Raw genomic sequence first — 20,125 nt, 5'->3', positions numbered from 1 at the left:
GTTCAGTGCAAGCTCACAAATATGATCAAAGATCAGGAGTATATTTCATACAAGAAAAGGTTTAGATATAGGACTATTTAGTGTAGAGAGGGCTCAAGGAGGTCATAGCCATGTGGGTAAAATAGCTGATGGAGGAAGTAAAGAAGATGGAACCAAATTTCTCAGTGGTGACCTGTGACAGAACAAGAGGTAATGGATACAAACTGAAAAAAATTATGAAATTCAATCTGAAGAAAATACTTTGTACTGTGAAGGTGGTCAAAAAGCAGTAATAAGTTGCCCGAAGAGTTTGTAGAGACTCCATGTTCAGAGTTGCTGAAAATTCAATTGGACACAGTTCTGGGCAACTAATCAATCCCACTTGTGCAGAGAGTTAGATTAAATGTTTTCAAGGGATTCATCTCCAACCTCAATCATTCCATGTTGGTGGGGAAAAAAAACAAAAAAACAAAAACAAAAACAAACAAACAACAACAACAAAAAAAAAAACCACAAAAAAAACAGGCAATATCACACCTCTGAATTTGCATATCTGAAATTCTAGAGCAATTCCCAAGGACGTCGTACAGCTAGAGAAGAGAGAGAAGAGCTACAAGGAAAAACAGAGGTAGAGAGCAATATTTGTAAGAGGTAAAACTGAAGGGGCTGATGCTTTGCAACTTGGAGAAAAGGCAACTGGGTAGAGAATTGGTAAAAGTCTAGAAGTTCATAAATAACGAAAAGGGAGTGACTGCCTTTTCTCACTACCTGAGGTTTCCTAAAAAAATGCAATTATGAGACACCAAAAATTATCAGGTAATACTATTCCTGAAAATACATCTTTAAGCAATGGACTGTGCTCCACAGGGAGCAAGCTGCAGTTTTGCAAATGGTACTATATTTTTGACAGATGTAGGAATGTTGATACAGCTAACAACAAGAGCTAAGCAGGAAACAAGAGCAGGCAGATGGTGAATGAAAGAGGAAGGAGAGAAAAACACTTTTTCAGTTCACAAAAAACAAGACCTGATATGATCAAAAAAGGAATGATCAGGAACCTGAAGTTTTTATCATTATAGATAGGTAAGAAAAATGAACTGCACAAAACGTGCCCTAGAGATAGAATATCAGATTATGATCAAGTAATCTGATTTTTCACGTGTGAAAATACCAGTAAATTTTACCTCATAAATCCCATGCTGACAATGTGGGCATATTCAATCATAAAATCTGAACTAACTTTTCCTTCTTTATTTCTCTGGGCAGATATGCAATAGCTACATCCAATAACTTTGTATAGGGAGTCAAATCCATCTCTTAGACTGTCAAGTTGATCTCTCTGCTGCAGGAATTCACTTTTAAGAAGGAAAGGGAGATTGTTCTAGATGAAGCAAAGATTAAGCTGTGTTTGTGTGTGTATGTGAGAAAACTGTCTTTCTAACTTTAAATGCAAGCAAGCATAATTATAGATTCCATGCATGATTGTTCTACAGAGATGCATCACTGAAGAGCACTGAAGGTTTCCTGCTGCTTTGCACTCATTTAAATGATATCATTACAATCTGCTGAACAGCATTTACCTTCTGAACTTATTGGAAACTTTAAGCTTTCATTCACTCTCATGCACTGCCTGTTGTGCTAGTTGTAGCCACAGTAAGCATGTAGTTAAAAGTTTGAACTCACCAAAAACACTGCAGAGAGCCATGCATAAAAACAGTCAGTTTTACCAGTGCCATTCTCATTCAGCACTGTCCTATACATGTGTCTCATACTTAATTTCTACTGGTGACAATACCTATATCAAGAGAAGTGTAACACTGAAAAAATACATAGGTACTGTTGCAGTAGATGAAGTCATACCATAAAAATTATTTCAGAAGATCATAGTTAGTTTTGAAAAGTGAAATATCTCAAAGTATTTTGTAAATATCCAGATGAAGAGTGATGCTTAAGTTGAACCCTTTATTCATCTCCTTTTCTGTGCGTCTGCTAAAGAACTTGATCACAGAGATATGAGCCCAAAAGGCAGGAAAAAGCTGCTTTTGGAATGAATCACACCTGAATCCACATTTAAGACATCATTTTATATGTTAAAGAACATAGAAGGCGTCCACAGAATGAATCTGAGTGGTGTAGAATTAAGGAAGAGGGCACTTTGGTACATGCCATGTTTGGAAGTTCATAATTTTAATAAGGATCTTTACTGACTTAAATGGCCATCACAACTGAAGATAAGCAGCTTCAAGAGTAAATCAGATACAAACAATCACTTAACATAAAAAATATATATATAAGAATGACCTATCCAAGTTATAAAGTGGTGAAATGGTGAAACAGTGTAAGCAAAATAAATAGGAAGTTTTGAACAGTTAGCATCTTGGAGAGGGTTACCAGTTTAATTAAAAAAATAATTCATTTCATGAGTGAATTCATTCATGTGTTCTAAACTTTTTACCATATCATTTTGTTACATTTCCTGTTTGCTATGTCTGTCTTTAAAATATATATGTAGTAAGTACCATGTTTTTTTTTCTTGCTAATATGTTTTTATCTTTCAGGAAAGAGGAGGATAGAATTATAAATTCAGAAGTTGCTTTTTGGGAATATCTTAGATTTTTGAAGTATTTTGCATCAAATGCACAGTTGACCATCAGTCACTTTTTTTATTTTCTTTCTTTTCTCTTATCTACTTATATTAATGTAACATGTGGAATCCTTCAACTACACACTAAAATACTGTCCTAGTTCCACATCCAGAGTATAAGGATGACAATGTGAGTTTTATCATATGGTCAATTAAAAATCTGTAGAATGCGGCAGAGTAATTATGTACCTTTATTTAATTTATAATTTATGTATTTAATTATGTATGACAGTAAGCAGTCTAAAGCTAGCCACCAGTGTTTCCAGTGCAAAAAGAAGAGCCAATATAAAACCAGTAATCTTAACCCACTGAAAAGCTATTTCATCCCATGTATCTGCATAATGCAGGCAGGAGACCACACCAGGATAGGTTAGAGCATTACTTTATTTTCCAAGGGCTGAACTACGTCAAGATACATCCAACAATACTTGAAAGGCACAGTGGTGAAACACCAGATTGAAATCAGGATGAAATGAGAAGAACTAAATGGCTGTTTCCAGATAAGTTTGCTAGTTCATAAGCTCTCCTGTAAGTCACTCGGTGGCTGGGGCTGAAGTACCAAAAACCTGACTTGCCTATTAAGTTGTGACAGAAATAGCATAGGTTCTGAATATAAAATTTTCTGTCCCATGTACGTGGAAACTGCATCAGCGCACTTGAGGCAGAGATTGATAACTGTCACTGCCACATTTTCATCTTCTGTGAGGCCATACCTGGAGTACTGTGTTCAGTTTTGGGCTCCTCACTACAAGAAAGACATTGAGGCCCTGGAGTGTGTTCAGGGCAATGGAGCTGTGAGGGGTCTGGAGCACAGGTCTTATGGGGAGCAGCTGAGGGAGCTGGGATTGTTCAGTGTGCAGAAGAGGAGGTTCAGGGAAGACCTTACTGCTCTCTACAACTACCTGAAAGAAGGTTGTGGTGAGGTGGGAGTCAGCCTCTTCTCCCGGGTAACAGTAATAAGGTGAGTTGTAATGGTGTCTGGTTCTGCCGGGGAAGTTCAGATTTGATATTAGGAACAATTTCTTCTCAGAAAGAGTGGTGAGGCCCTGGAACAGGTTGCCCAGGGAGATGATTGAGTCACCATCCCTGAAAGTCTTCAAGAAATGTTTAGATGTGGTACTTAGGGACATAGTTAGTGGGCAATACCGGTGATAGGTGGACAGATGGACTAGATGATCTTAAAGGTCATTTCCAACCTTAATGATTCTATGATAATGATTTTTAGTTCTTATTTAGCTATGTGAGAAGGAACTTTAATGAAAACTTTTAGCAAGGATAAGGGAGAGAAAGAATAAGGTTTGGTCTTGATTTGCTTCTGCATTTGTAGAGGACCCTCATCCCCAGAGGTGATGAGTGAGGGATGAACCTGCAAGAAAGCTGGGTTCGTAGTCAGGAATATTTTGCTTGCTAAATGCAGATTGCTGGTAAGGGGAAAGGCTTTGGACAGGAGCTGGTTTCATGCTGGCGCTCTCATAAGGTACTGCAGGCTTCTGTGTGTTCTGGTACATCCACTGCGTTTGGGAAATGCATTCTGGAATTTTTAGCAGGCTTCCCTCCCCCCCACTCTACTGCTACAGACACCAATAGAGACGAGATAAGGACACAGTTTAAGAGCTCTTCCGGAGAAGCATCTGCACATGCAGTTGTACAGGAGATACTGAAACAAAGATAAGAACTTTAAGAATGATTTTTTTCCATGCTACTTTCAACTTTTGTGAATGCTGTTGCTTTCATACGTTATGATAAAATTTAGTTATTGGATTTCTCTTCTGCTGAATGCCAAAGCTAACATCCTGAGTCAAATTATGTTAATGAAATCTATCTGTTTTGTTATTTACAGTCTTTTGGCCTTTTCTTTAAAAAAAGACTAAGTGACAGATGGTTTGTTCTGCTTCTTATATGACTACAGTGGTGCAAGCTGAAGCAATAGCAAAATCAGTGCTTATACATTTCCAGCTGGGAATTAACTTCATGAAATGCAGAATGCTCCTTCTGCAACCTACACTGAATTCCCATGGAAGAAAAGAAACAAATAATCAAACAAACAACCAAATTAATAAAAAGAGGTTTCACCTCTGAAATGATGTTGATATTTCGGCAGCTTCCAAGTGGATGAGGCATTGAAACAGGATAACTGCTTTCCATAATCTTTGTTTGTGCAAAATATTAAGAGCAAATTCAATCACAGAAAGATCTGCAGCATCGGTACCTGCTTCAGCTTGGTGAACTTGTTCTCTGAACTATTCGTTGTAGTTATCATAACTGTTTAAATCTCTCATTAACTAACTGAACTTGCTGTTTCTGAAAACTCCCACATATCACCATTGCTTCTGACACTTTCCTAAAAGTATTTCATAATGCAATTGTAGTTTTAATGTACATAAGTTCTCTCAAGTTCAAATTTTGCAGAACATCTGATAACATCAAAGATATTTTGAACAGCTTTTCTGTGGCCTTAAAGCCAAGTATCATGTTCATTTAAAAGAAGTTTTAAATAAACAACAAATTTAGGTCAGCTCCAGTACAGCACGTGAGATTGGGACACTGTGAAAGGGAAACATACAGGGAGCAGAATCTCCTTGTGGTGATGCTGCTACCAGGAAAAAAAAAAAAGCATCTCAGAGTTTGATTTGTATGCTTCACAGTGCCAAAGAAATATAAACAGCTTCTTTAGTGTAGATAGCACCTGCACTACACATTGATCCCTGATCTCACAGACCAAGAAGGCACCTGCAGCACGTCACCTGAAAAGAGAGGAACAGACTTCAAATTTATGCTTGCTCCAGGAAGGTCATATTGTTTATTTTTTAAAATTTCTTCTAAGTAGCTAGTGCTCCAGTACCTGAAGGGGAAAGTTATGGAGGGACTTTTTACAAGGGCACGTAGTGATTGGAAGAAGGTGAAGGGCTGTAAACTGGAAGAGTGTTGATTTATACTAGATATAAGGAACAAATTATTTATTGTGAGGGTGATGAGACACTGGAATAGATTGCCCAGTGAGGTTGGATGTTCCTTCCCTGAGGACCTAGGCCAGTCTGGATGGGGCTTAGAGCAACCTGGTCTAGAAGTGTCCCTGCCTATAGCGGAAGGTTGGAACTAGATGATCTTAAATGTCCCTTCCAACCCAAACTATTCTATGATTCTATGGTTCCATGATTCTTCTCCCTGCCTAGCAAGTGTCCGGCTCTCTGAGGCACTGTTTAAGGCTGTTCATGGAGGAGAACGGTGCTCTTCTTTGAGTGCAAGTTGGTATGAGAGCTGACATTGCAGGAATCAAGAGTAATTCTCTCTTCCTGATAATCAATCACCAAGGAGAGCTTCCAGCATTTGTCATGCTAAATTGAAGCATGTTTGAATTTTGAAGGATCTCAAAGGGTTTTTAAGAAATGAGATCTCCTGAAAGCTTAGTTCACAGGTCAACCAGTTTTGAGCTAAAATAACTTAGAGAGTATTTAATTTTCACAAAATAAACATGTGAAATGATATATTTTTATAACTTATCCCCAGAATCTGTGTCCCCCATATGTTAAAAATCAGAACATTTTAAGATTTCCCAGACTGCATACACAAAATTTGATAACATGTAAGGGACAAGGCAGTTTTTCAATTTTTCAATTGCAGATAAAAAGAATAATGGTGTCTGTGTCCCGTGGTGGTATAGCCTAATCCAGCAAGAAATTATGGTGTTTTTTGACTTTGGTTGATGTCACTGCCCAGCTTGTTTTTTGAGTTTTAAGATTTGCTCTTCCAGCGAATCTATTACCTTGCAGTAGTTCATATAAGCAAAGATGGGCATCTGGTGACCTTATTCTTTAAATAGATAAGGATTATAAAATGTTGTACTTTGCCTTCTCAGAAGCACCTGTGATCTAAGAGCAAGAATAAAGTCATTTGGCAGCAAAGGAACTTGAGTTTCCCAGACACTGAAGTGATCCAAGTCTCGAAATTTACACTTAAAATGATTTTGCTCAAAAAAGCAATTGATATAGTTAGTAAAATTTGCTAGAATTAATTAAAAGTAATTCAAAATAAGTTATAGCAGCAAGAAGAACAAGACAATTTTATTTCATAGTTCTGTCACTGTTCTTCCTTTAAATCCTATCTTTTTTATGTTATTTGTATTAGCAGAGTATCCCTGCAATGCCACTTATATTATTCTTTCCATCTTTTTCATCCAAGAGTATAAGCATGCAGCTGCTGCTGACTTCTCCAGTCCATGCATAACCCCAAGGAGCATTCAATGAAGAAGAAACACCTGTGTTGGTAAATACATTTTCTCCTGTTAATTATGATCTCTATTTGAGGTGATAGGAGATTTTATTCTATGGTTTTAGCCAGCTTCTTACATCCTGTGGCTGGAATTTGCTGTCATAACTGAATGGAAGACACTACAGTTCACTCTGTTGGTATTTTCATCCACTCCATGACAATAGAAAGGTCCTTTTTTGTGAGTGATAGCCTGCTTGGCATCAATCACCTTCAGCACAGAGCATTGTGAAATCAATCTTTAAAAATAAATCACTTTGGGAAATATGCCGAAACTGCTACCTGTTAGCTGGCAGCTTCCATACCAAACTCTGCAATTTGATCACAGGCAAAAAGGAAGAAGATATTTTATGAATCCCTTCTTGGGGCTCCTCCAGCTTCGGGTCTATACTCAGGCTTTGACCAGCAGTTTTTTTTTTCTGCAGGAAAACCCAGCATTTTCAATATGTTTTTTTCAGGCATGAAATGACGATGAACTGTATAGGGGTGAAGATCCTGCAAAGATTTCTTAAAAAATCAGCATCTACTGAAGCAAATATTATGCTGTCAGTTGTTAAGGTGTTAGGCTGGTGAGTATTAGCTTCATGGATCTAAAGTGGAGTCACCATCTCTATTCTGGAGAATATACAGAAGTAAAATAGTTTAGAATATCTGAGTAACTTGAAAACTTGAAAACTAGCTAAACTTTAAAACTTTAAAACTAAGCATTTAAGTTCAACTCCCATGCAGAGCTGAGCTGAGAACTGTGATACAGTCAGTCAATGGCACAGAAACAGCTAATAACTCCAGCTCTCCCATCCTAGTGACATAGGCAAGGCCATGGCTACCTGTGTGTGTTTCACCTTGTTAAAGTACTCCATTTCTTCTCCCCTGCTTTGTGTTCCACACTGAAAAACAGAGCACACCTTCCTTAAAGATGTTCCATCAACTAAGGATTATCTCTTATTTCTTCTTTACCATTTTAATGTTTTCATTCAATTTGCACAAGAAATTCATCTGAAAACATCACTTAAACTTAGATCTACTTAAGTTATTAAAGTACTTAAAACACCAGTTGTAAAACTTCAAATGTGAAGACTGCAATTTCCCTGAAGTTCCAGTTTCTTTAAGTAAAAAAATAAATCAAAATTGCAATAATATTTTAAAATGCTTTGGGATTAAAAAATAGCAATGAGAGTAATGCTGTTAATGGGGAGAGGCAAATGGATAGTCATTAATAATATCAAATCTGTTTAGAGAAAACCTTTCTTTTCAGAAGGTAACCATGCCTGAATGAAAATTGTTCAGACTTTGCTTACTGAAAATTCAAGGCCTCTTTGAGCAGTCATGAAAGAATTTAAGCACTACTTAAGCAGACACGGGTGGACACTTGAGCTGACAGAGATAACCCTCTCATGAGATATTTGTTCACAGTATTCTACAGACCTGGTTAGAGGACAATGAGCTAAGGAAAGAATAGATAAATAAACTAAGTAAAACCACAAAAATGAACGTAGTGGTGAAAGTAAAATATTTTTAGAAGGAGAGGAAAAAAGTAAATAAGAAGATTATGTTGGGTCTATGTTTTTCATTTGGGTTTCAGATATTTTAAAAATACACATTTTTTCATGCATAATACATATGACATGAAATTACAGCAACTGCTGATGCAAAGTAGGCAATTGTGTATGCCAATTATTTATTACATGCCTATTGTATTACTTGAATAAGCAATTATTGAAATCATAGAGACCAGCATGTTAACTAGGAGTGTATATTAGGCACATAATTACCACGACTTAATTCAGAAAAATCAAGCAGTGTAGAATTTAGCTGGGGGAATGGTTTTGGCTTGCATGTGTAAGGTAATATGAACAAGATAAGTCACATCTTTAGGAAATCTGAAGGTCCTTGTTACAATTTAAATAGTCTGTATTAGTAGTCTGTGTTTTTTGTGTTGGTAAAAACAAGAGTACATATTGGTGTCACATCCCATGGACAGAAGAGAACTGAAGCGTATAATCTATCTGTCTTCCATTTTGCCCCAGGTATCAACAGCATATGCTTCATCATGTCTGTACTTGAGAAATGAAAGTTGAAGCATTGTTACCTAATCATTTAACTGTATTTGGAACATTGGTGGGCTCCCAAAGGTGTGGTAACAGTCTAGTTCCATATTTAAAAGCAAAACAAAGCAGTTGCCCCTTCAAAATACAACTTAGCTTTCCCTCTTTTTTCCTCCTTCCCTTCCCACTCCCCCAAGAAAAATATGCTGGGTCTCATTATCTCAAATCCTGATTTCATACATATGCAAAATAAAGGAAACAATGAGTCACCCTGCCTTACCATGCTTGCAGACCAGAACAGTCACATATTTTGAGTTCCTTCAATGGTCAATCTGTTGAATGGTTTTATCTGTTGAAGCACACATTTGACATCAGTTTTTTTTATGACAAGGCTAAAGATCTTATCACTTTCTCCTGTGACACTTTTACTCTGTGTATGGACCACTTTTCACTGTTACTTTCTGATAACATACTTCTTTAAAACCATAGCAATTATTCACATTTGCACACCTGTAGGATTGCTGTGTTCACTTCAGATCACAAAAGATCTGTGTGCTTAAAAGTTTCTCTGTTTTTTTTTTCTGGGTATGTGAGTTGGTTTCATAAAAGAAACTTTCCTGACAAACTTTTTTTCCACTTTACTAAACACTTTTAACAGCAAAATGTTCCTATTAAAAATAAGATTATGGTAGAATTTTTTTCACGGATAACTGCCATTTTGCTTGCTTTTCCTGTAGAAAAATAATGAAAAATGAAAATGAAGTTGGATTTTTTCTTATTTTTTAAATAACTGACAGTGTATTTTTCAACAACAAAAGAAGAAGAATTTTTTAAATGCGAAAGTTCTGATTGCAGATAATTTTTATCAACACTTGTAAAGTTCTACTTGCTGCATCAACACAGAGCTTTTTGGTTTTGTCATTTCAAATCATTTCCAGACTTTTTTTTTTTTTTACTTTTTTTTTTTTCAGGGAGAAGTTTGCACAACCAACTGTGCTACTTTAATAATAATTTGCAAGGATTACACATAAACAGCAATCTGTCATGTGCTGAAGTTTTGGTTAGTATTTCTATTTTATAGGCACATATTTTATTTAGCTCTAAATTGTTTTAAAGTACTATTTGAAATGCTTATCAAAAGATGTTTTTCAGTGTCCTGAAGTTTGCAAGCTACCTATTGATAATAAATTTTTGTTGTGGTCTAGTGATGTTTTACTTCTTTCATCTGTTCTCAAGTGGACACGTATATGCAAAAAATAATGAAATCAAAATTGCATGCAGAAAATTAACTTTACTCATTCAGTCTTCTGGTTTAAATTTTGAACAACAACAAAATAGATTAATATTAACCTAACAATTTGCTTGTTTATTTAGTACATGATAGCAAAGTTGAGATTTTTATAAGAAAAATGTGATAAAACGTGATAAAAATTCACCACCAAAATCATTTTCTTATACATGCTTTTTTCCTTCCATTTAATAATAAAAGTAATAGTCATTTTTTAAAAGTCTATACTGGATCGAAATATTTGTATTTTATGCATGACATTTGAATCATTTCAAAACTTTTTTCAAATACTTAGTTATAAAGATTTGATTTCTTTATCTTATTTTCTATAATAGTGGAAAATCCTCAGTATGACTAGCCATTCCTTACTAAGAACTTCCACACCGTGTTTAACCATCCAAAATTTTGGGGTCTCAGTATGAGCAATTCTGTCTTAACACTCAAGAGACAATGCTGAACACTGGGTTAAATTCTATTTGGGCAAGTTAGCTCTCTGTATTTGATTCCTACTTGCTCAGAGAATATATCTGTATTCTTCCTAGGTTAGTTGTCATTGCTTCCATCATTTCTAGGCTTCTGTGTTTAAGCTTGACTAGGAGTTCCTAATTCATTCATACAGGCTTGATGGTGTTTTTGCTTCATTTCCTTTTTGTTGGGATGCATCATACTTGAGTATGGGGAAAGTTATCCTTGAATATTAGCAGCATTCTTGGGCCCATCTTCCCTCCAGGGTTTTATGCCATGGCACTCTACCAAGCAAACCTTTGACAAGCCCAAAATCTTCTCTCTTGAAGTCCAAGGCAGTGAGCTTGCTGTGTGCCCTCTTTGCTGCCCTAAGGATCTTGAACTACACCGTTTCATGGTCACTACATCCAAAGTTGTCTTTGATGTTCATGTTCCCAACAAGCCTCTTCTTGCTATCTTTATCACTTTGAAATGGAGTTTTTCATCAACACATTCAAAGAACCTCCTGCATTACTTACGCCCTGATGTGTTGTCCCTCTGGCAGATGTTGGAGTAGTTTAAGTTGCCTGTAAGGACCAGAGTTTGTGAACTTGAGGCTGCTCCTAACTATGTGTAGAGGATCTCATCTGTTTTGTTTCCTTGATCAAATGACTTGTAGCAGACTCCCACTTAATGTCATCTAGACCTGTCTTCCATTTAATCCTACACCATAAGCTCTCCGTCAGTTCCTTATCCATCCCCAGAGGCTGTTCCACACACTCCAGCCAATAATCAACATAGAGAGTGTCACTCTCTCATTATCCACCTAGCTTATCCTTCCCAAACAGCCTGTTTTCTTCCATTGCAACACTCCAGCCACAGGAGGCATCCTACCACAGCTCTGTGATGACATCAATAAGATCACAGCAGCGCAGAAGTATGCTTTGCTAATCAGCAAGTGTTGGAAGTGGACCCTCCCTACTACATCACTTCACATCCCTTTCTCAGGAGCCCTATGTGTCACTCCTTTACAGAGCTGTTGGTTATTGTTTCCCTTCCCCTCCTTCCTAGCATAAAGCCCTGCTTATAATGTCTACCAACCTACTGGCAAAAATGTCTTTGCTCAACTTAATGAGGTACATTCCATCTCCTAAAGTGATCTTCAGTCAAGATCTCAAGGTGTTAGAATGCAAAACCCAGCTGCCAACTCCAGTTCTATTGCCAATTGATCTGCAGTTAATACTGCTTTGGGGGGAAACTTCATCCAGGGTGCCTTCTTCCTTACAATCTAGCTCCACTCATTACTGACTGCTGAGATGATCTTTCAGTATAAGACTAATTGGAAACAAGTTATGCACAGTCAGTGTATTTAAATAGGAAAAAAAAATATCTGTTTAAAGTGTTTAAATGAAGAAGGGAGGAAAGCCAGTCAGTGAGAATGTCTCTTGCACTAACAAGAGTTTGATCTTTTTCTTGATAGTCCCTATTTTCTTTTCTCCTGTGAGTTGTTTTTAAAAGGAAACAGGGGCCGTTCTCAGAATTGCGGCAAACGTAATTGAATTTCAAATGTTGTTTTCAAACAAACAAACCATAGAAAAGCTGAGGATGGTGAATGTATGAAAGTATGTTTTCTAAAATGCAATTGTACAGGCAAACACATGTTTTCATTTAAGCTAAGCTCATTTCTGGTAACAGTATTAACTTTGTGATGGCCATGACCAGCAGGTATTTGGGGAATGAAGGGTAGTAGCGCTTATCAAATTAGATCTAGAGGGGAAGAACATGTATTTAGGATCTTTTTTTTTTTTTTTTTTGTAGTGTTCTCCATAAAACAGTCTGGAAAAAGCAAGTAAAGGCTGGGAGGGCCCAGGGAAAGATGGTAATGCTTTTGAGTTGGAAAGGAGGACTCTGCTTTTGTTAAACAAATATCTCTTCAAGATGTCCTTTTCTCCTTATTTCAATTTTAAATATGTTACTGATATGAAAAGTCATGCGGAAAAATTGTATCTGGTTTTCCTGAAAATATTCTTCTTTAACCGAGTGTTTGGGTATGACAGAGTCCCAGTGCATGCAAAGTAGTTTTTATGCTACATTGATATTTCAAAGCTAGTTACATTCTGTGCTTTTCTTTTTTTTCCTCTTTCCCCTCCATTAGTTTGTACTGCTTGGCTTCTACAGGGAGAAATTTCTATTTTTAAACGATTAAGGAATAATAACCACAAGATTCCCACCTTCACCGCTCCCACTTCATACTGGCCCACTCCTGTACAAACTCATTTATGTAATTTTAACTCCATAGCTCTTAGGGCAGAAGACTCCTTAGCTCACTTATTTGACAAGAGAACCAAACCAGGACAGCATTACTCTCAGCTAAGAGAGAGTCAGCCTGAGTGCTGAGTGCCATGTAACTTATTGATTCACAGCTCTTCTGCTTGAATGTACAACAGCACTACAAGAGCACTCATTATTCTCTGCTGCAAATTGATGCTTTGATTTCATGCCTGTAATATGAAAGTTTTCAGACTTTTTCCCCACCTAACCTTTATCAACCATGAATTTGTGAAATGAGAGTTTTTCCTCTCGCCTTTGCTGAGGGACAAACCCACCTCTTGATAGAAGAAAGGCTGCAGGCCCACAGCTGTGCCAGCAGAGCCAACCCAGGCTGCCGCCCACTCGTGTCATCTCTCTTGTCACGGGAAGCAAATTAAGCATTAGTCAAACTTGCACTCTTTTTAGCTCTGCACTGAAATTTATATTAGGAAAAAATGCATTCTAATTACTGAGGTTGACAAACTGAACAAATGATAAGAGAAACTAGAAGCATCTTCAGATTAAGCAGGAGAAAAAAATATAGTGTCACCTAACACAGAATACTAACAAGGAAAAAAAATAGATCAAGATAGGCCACTTTTTCCTTTTTCTGTTATCTCAAATTTTATTATCTCCCTCATCGAACAACAAAGCAGAGATAGTAGAGCAAGTTAGACTGAGTTTAATATTTTTCTTTGAATAAAATGGATAATCTCCTCTTCACGTCCATGTTCAGCCAGCACATTTGAGTAAATATATTTCTTTGCAGTGGGGAGGTAGGGAGGGAAGGGAGAAGAAATAAGCCAAAATATGAAATACGCCCACCAGTTATAGATGAGATATATTTGCATGGCATGTGTATTCATGTGAGTTGTGAGCTTCTGTAGCTGGAGTGTGATTACACTTACAACCCGCACTAATAGCCCAGCCCCAGCAGTCATAAGCACCTGACCAAAGTCTTAGGTCTCATATTCAATAGCTTATTATTACTGTATCTGCTTATATATTCTACTTATATATTGTGAGCTTGTTCACCACTTTTAGAAAATTTCTATAGGCCTTTAGTAAACAGGTTCCAGGAAAAAAGATAAGGACTATATCTTCTCGTGCCCTTATCAATGGTGATCAGCTAATCTATACTTCGAAGACTTATTTTCTTCCCACTACCAAAAGGTGCACAAGAAATAAGATATGAGAGCTCAGCTCAAAATCTCCTCTGTATTCCCTCCAGAGGAGGAAGGGAGGGCATGACATGGTCTCCCCAAAGCCTCCTCCTCTCCATGCAGAGAGGCAGACTCTCAGTAGTCAGGAGTCCAGCCTGGAAGACTCCATGCCAAGGATGACAGGTGAGGAGGACACACTGCACCATCAAGACCACTAGCAAGAGGCCAAGGGAGGAATGTAAGAAGAGAGCAAACAGAGAAGGCAACCTTCCCTCATCTGGCTGTCTGTAGCTCAGGGTCTTCCTAAGTTAGAGAAGTGTGCTCAATAGTTCTTGATGAACCCACAAATGCTGTGTGAGGTTTTTAAATCACCTTTTGCAGTCATATTGACTTCAGCATCCATAGCATATTTTGGCAAAGATTTTGCATTTCAGCAGTTTAGTTGGAAGAAGGTCTATCTGATTTGTTATGTTTGTAACCTATTATCATCATTTCTCTTAGCTGTTCCAGCCTGAAGGATCCTAGTCCACCTCATTCCTTCTCAATTGCAAGCCATCATGCCTTCTGTCGCTGTTGACTTTCTCTTTCTAGATGTATTATATTCTTTTTTGACGGTACAACTAGAATTGCACGTACAGACACTGAAACACACTGAATTTTTACAGTGCCCTTCCTATTTATTCCAAACATTCTTAAAATCAATCAAGAAATAGATTAAAAAGTACACCCACACAATACACAGGAAAAAAAATAGATAAACCATCAGTCTGTCTCGACAGGATGTTTGTGATATGATTCAACTTATCAAGTTGCAGCTTCATATCAAGTATCATCTAGCTTTGACAAAAATATGGAACAAAGGCTAAAGAAAGCAAAACCCCAACCAACCAAACAGATGAACAAAAAATATACTTTGTTTTAATCTTCATTCCTATGTGATGTTTACAATATCAAAACAGGATTTCTTTCAGGATCCTCTAATTTGGTTTGAAATATGTTTTGCTTGCACTTTTATACTGGTTCTTTAAGCCAAGGAAAATATATCTTCATCTTCAGTTGATGCTCTGGTGTTGTTTACCTCTCCTTCTTTCTACAAATGATGCTGAACCGTGAAATCAGACTCTGCCTTGCTGTGGTGAGCAGTCAGAGTTTGTGCAGTAATTTCACATATTTCCCACTGTTTCAACAGAATTAAAAATCCATGTAGTCAGAATTTTGGTATTTTGGTATTAATTTCAATGGGAGCAAGATTACTGTGCCTACATGAAGTTTACATGATAACTTGACTTGCATTCACCACAAGTGTAAAAATTATTTTTCAATGACTGAAAGAGATGAACACATCTTTAGCACGTGTGTAACCACAAAAAAAAAAAAAAAAAAAAAAAAAAAAGTATGCTTTTGAAATCAGATATTTAGTAAGCCCATATTATTTCCAAAGAGCTTGGTGTTATCTCACTTGGTTTCATTGACAGTTTCATCCTGTAGCACTACAGAAAGACTGTTTTTCAAACAACTCTTTTACTCAGTTTCACTTAAGAAAAGATCTTATTTTGCAGAGAAAAAAACTTCAGTATTTTGAGTCCACGAGTTCTTGTATTTTTATAATTTGACAGTTTAATTGTTCAGAGTATTACTGTGCCTTCAAGAACTTTGAACACGATTTACTAGGAAAACAGGGTTTGGCTGATCATGCTCTGCATGTATATGAAGCTGTGTCTGTTGGTCACCTGCCTTTTCCTTTTAATTCTGTTAGCCAGCTTCAGAATTCAACCAGTGGTAAAAAAACTTATAAGTATTCTATTTTCACAGCCATTAAGGAAGTTGTCATTCAGGGAGAGAGCAGAGTTTGTCAGATCTGCTCATTCAAATTTTAGAGCCATCAAAGGATTCTCATAGGTGAAGGACATAGAGTTCTTTTATTATGTTGCTCATTTGTTTTATTTTAGCCTTAAAACACCAAATTCAACTTCATCCAGTTAGTTTGCAACAAAAGACCTACATGATAATTTGGAACGATAGTTTTTCTTCTGGCTATATATTACAGATCAAATCAACTTAGTATCACATGCTTCATGTTCTGAGCTCAGTTTGTAAGGCAAAGACAATAGTCATGACACCAGGTCATGGTTAGGTTTCAAGCAGATTAATCCAAAACCCATCCACTTTTCTGAGCTGGCTGTAGATGGAATTAGGAATGGATATTTCAAGCAGTTTGGAGGACATTTTCAATAATGGTTGAATCTTGAATCAGTATTGCATCTTCTTGAAAGAAGAATTATAAAAATGAACAGAAGTTTCAAACTACCTGATATATATGTCCAAGATGGGCTATCTTCTGATGACAGGTCTGAGGAAACATTACATCGGAGAGGCCATTTTCTCATTCACCACTACACTACTTTCCTCTTTTTAACTACATTTTACATCTTTGATATCATTAATGTCTTTTCTTTATTTCACTTTATATACTGAACTTTATATACTTACCACTAGAGCTCAGTGGTAAGATGATCCCTCTATAGCCAAAGGAAAAAAGTAGAAGGAAACAGACATCCTCAGGTAGAATGAGCCATCTGTGCAAGATATCTGCCATTCTACATGGGCTGTAGAAGGGTTCTGGTTTTTTTTAGCAGACACTTCGCTTAAATGGGTTGAATTTAAGCACAGTTATTGTTTCAGATATTTCAGGTATTGTCCTACACAGTGCAGCCTGTGTCCTGGTAAAAGGGCTTACCATACAAATATGTCTTGTTTTACTAGTTTAAGGGGCTGTCACAGCCTTAATGATGATGTTCAGAAGGGAACAAGAGAGGATGGACAAGTGATCACAGCCGACAGACAGGTTCGAAGATGAGGAACTAATTCACTGCTGTTTCTTCCCATTACCAGGAAAAAAATTACTAAAGTCCTGATGCGAGATCAAAAAAACTAAATAATATTAAAAAGACCCAAATGCAAAGATCATCTGGAGATCAAAAGGACTGACTCTCCAGTCCCCTCACCTTCTGCAGTGACCTATGCTCAGGTAAGATGAGTACAGAGTGGGTGGAAATACAATTGTTCTCACAGAGAAAGCCTGCACATGGATGTATTCTGTCTCACAAAGTACAGAAGAGTGAAAAATCCAACTCTGTTATTTAGCTTGAAAGCTGTTACCTGCCTCCTCTGATGACATGTCCTAAGAGGTCCTTCCTCCCATGAACTGAGAAGTGGAGACAACTGCACTAAACCAACCTGTGGTACTTTAGGATCACATAGTTTAAAGAATCATAACCCCAGGATTCTGCAACCTCATAGATAAGCTGAAAAAATTGGCTGCTTTGCAGTCAGTATGTGACATTTCTCCTCAGTCCTACAACTGAAATGCTGCAATTTGAAATATATATATAAAAGCACAGAGATCAGAACTGTAGAATATGGGTTTTTTTGTGTACTCTGGAGTAGGTTTTCATTCAGTATTCACAGTGGCATTGTCTTAAGAGTAGCTGAGTGTTCAAAATCATACGTATATGTTATTCCATGACAGAAAGGCAGTCTGAATGTGTTTCAAAAATGCATAAACAATTTTTGGAGGCCCACTGAAATTACCGAATTAAAAGGCAGATAAAGAGGATAACAAAACACTCTGTAGATATAAAGTCAAGCTTAAGACACTGATTAGATGCCTCAGAGGATGCGTGTGCCCCAACATCTACTGGAATGGTGAGCATTTGAATCAGGTCCATGATACAGTCTGAAAGGAAAGCGAGGTGCCTGAGTCACCTGGCAGAGAGACAACAGGATCCACCACACAAATTCTTTCTGAGAGATCAGTGAGGACATAGCAGTTCGGGTCCAGTGATGGAATATGTCTAGGTATACCAAAAGTGCTTAAGCCAGCAAGTTCTCTTGTCTATCATTATTCCATGGGGACAGATTGAGTTTCTTTGTATCTCTTGTGGTACCAAAGCACTAAGAGCCACAAAACTGAAGACCCTCAGCACTGAGCTGTCCAAGAGATGTGACTCACAAAGTCCAGTGACACACATGTCACTGCCAGCTAAACGCACTGCTTCTCTTCTGGAGATCTGGCAAAAGATCTCTATTGTCAGTGCAAGCGTTGCTTTGCATTTTGCTTAAGCAGTCCTCAGTTACCAAAGCCGTAACTGATGTAGCCTGACTGTAAACATAAGCTTCTGTATGCCAGTGCAGTTCTGTTGGCGAGCAACCTCCAAAGGTCAGAACAAGAGGGGCCCATAACGTCTTGAAATGCAGTTGTGTGACCCCTTGCCAGTGTCCTAAGTTAGCTAGAAGGAAATGCAGAAAAGAAGAATGCTTCTTGGTTATCCAACGTAGCTGCTAAGTGCCCTTTCTGTTGAACCTTAAGTTTTGCAAATGCTCCAGAAGCTGAAGTAGAATGGGTGGTTTACTCTGGTAATTTGTTCGTCATCTGTAGTTTTAGACCACAGATTAATGAGGATTTCACCAAGACAGTATGAGTACTCACCGCTGTGTGTGCAAACAGATTTTCTCCATAGTCCCTGTCCCTGGGATCTCAGTGGTTGTGGCTGCTAAACAGCCCTGTGGGATAATTGCTGTGACTGTATTTGGCAATTCTGCAGTTAATATTGGATGTCTGATTATAGTTAATACTCCCTGTAAATGTTTTTGCTGCCACAGATAAACACGCTATGGCTTGAGAATTTGCTTTTGTGAGGTGACTGACTGACATCTAGTGTTTAAACATATTCACATGAAAAAAAAAAAAGTGTATTCAAAAACAATCAAACAAACAAAAAAGGCATGTTTAGTGAGAAGAAAGAGCTCTCAGTAATTTCAAAACATCACCCCAGTGGTAAGGTGCCCTACAAAAGCTGAATTTAAAGAGATAAACTGCATTATCAAAAAATAAAGGCATTATAATCACCATATTTTTCCTAACTTCATCTTCTGAAGAGAACTGCCTCTACCTCAGACCTTCCTGTACCATTAGGACTAAACTGTGGCAATAGAGCTGAGGAGGAATTGATACACAACTCTTAGTGTGGTATCTTTGGCACTTCCGTGCCCAGGAGATCCCCAGGGCACACATGAGGCATGGTGCCCCAGTTCCCAATGTTGGGAAAGTGGTTCTTTACCACATTTACTATGAGTATGCATGCTAGGTATTCAGCAGGAGATGAACAAGTAGGTTAATTTCAAATTAAGAGAAGCATCTTAATTCCAAATGACCAACTGCCCATCAAGAATAGAAGCACCTTTCCCTTTAACATACACAGCTTACTGTCTAAAGGAATCCAGAATATATATTCTACATATGGAACAGGTGTTCTGTTATTTTATTCTTTACTGGTTTTCATAAAGAAATAAATTGAGAAATGTAACGATAATTTATAGTTTTTATATAGCTCTGAATACCTCATACTTCACAGACTCTTCAGTCAAGTAGGACAGCTTTACAATGCATCAAAGCTGACTTCATTCACAATATAATGAATATATGTTCCTGTAAATTCTCCTCAGCCTGTTGAAAGTGAGCAAAATCTTACTTGTATCCACTTCTTTCTATTGTTCCCAGATGTTTGAACAGTCCATGGTATATGCATCACTATTTCTTTTTATTACATGTCCAGAATGGATTAGGGATAAAGCTTTCCCATGCAGTATATTTTAAATGAAATATTTTGTTCCATAAAATACATTCTCTGGTTCAAGAAGCTACTGAAATTATGTGTGTGGATAAATCCTTGTTCATACTATCACTGGAAGTCCAGGTTTGATAAAATTTCCTCACATTAACACAGTGACGATTAACTGGGTGAGTTTATGAAATGTTTTCAAAGTTTCTTCTCATTATCTGAATATTATGGGGTTTAGATGTTAGCTGAATAGCACGAATTCCTGTTTTTCTGAACACAAAGTTCATATAGTTGGTTTCAACATCAATAATGAAAACATTACTTGGTAAATACATACCTCAGCAGTTTCTCCAGCTGCTCTATAG

This window comes from Phasianus colchicus, chromosome 1 (assembly GCF_987193195.1).
Source record: "Phasianus colchicus chromosome 1, bPhaCol1.hap1.1, whole genome shotgun sequence".
NCBI lineage: Eukaryota > Metazoa > Chordata > Aves > Galliformes > Phasianidae > Phasianus > Phasianus colchicus.
This window is presented reverse-complemented; position numbering follows the sequence as displayed.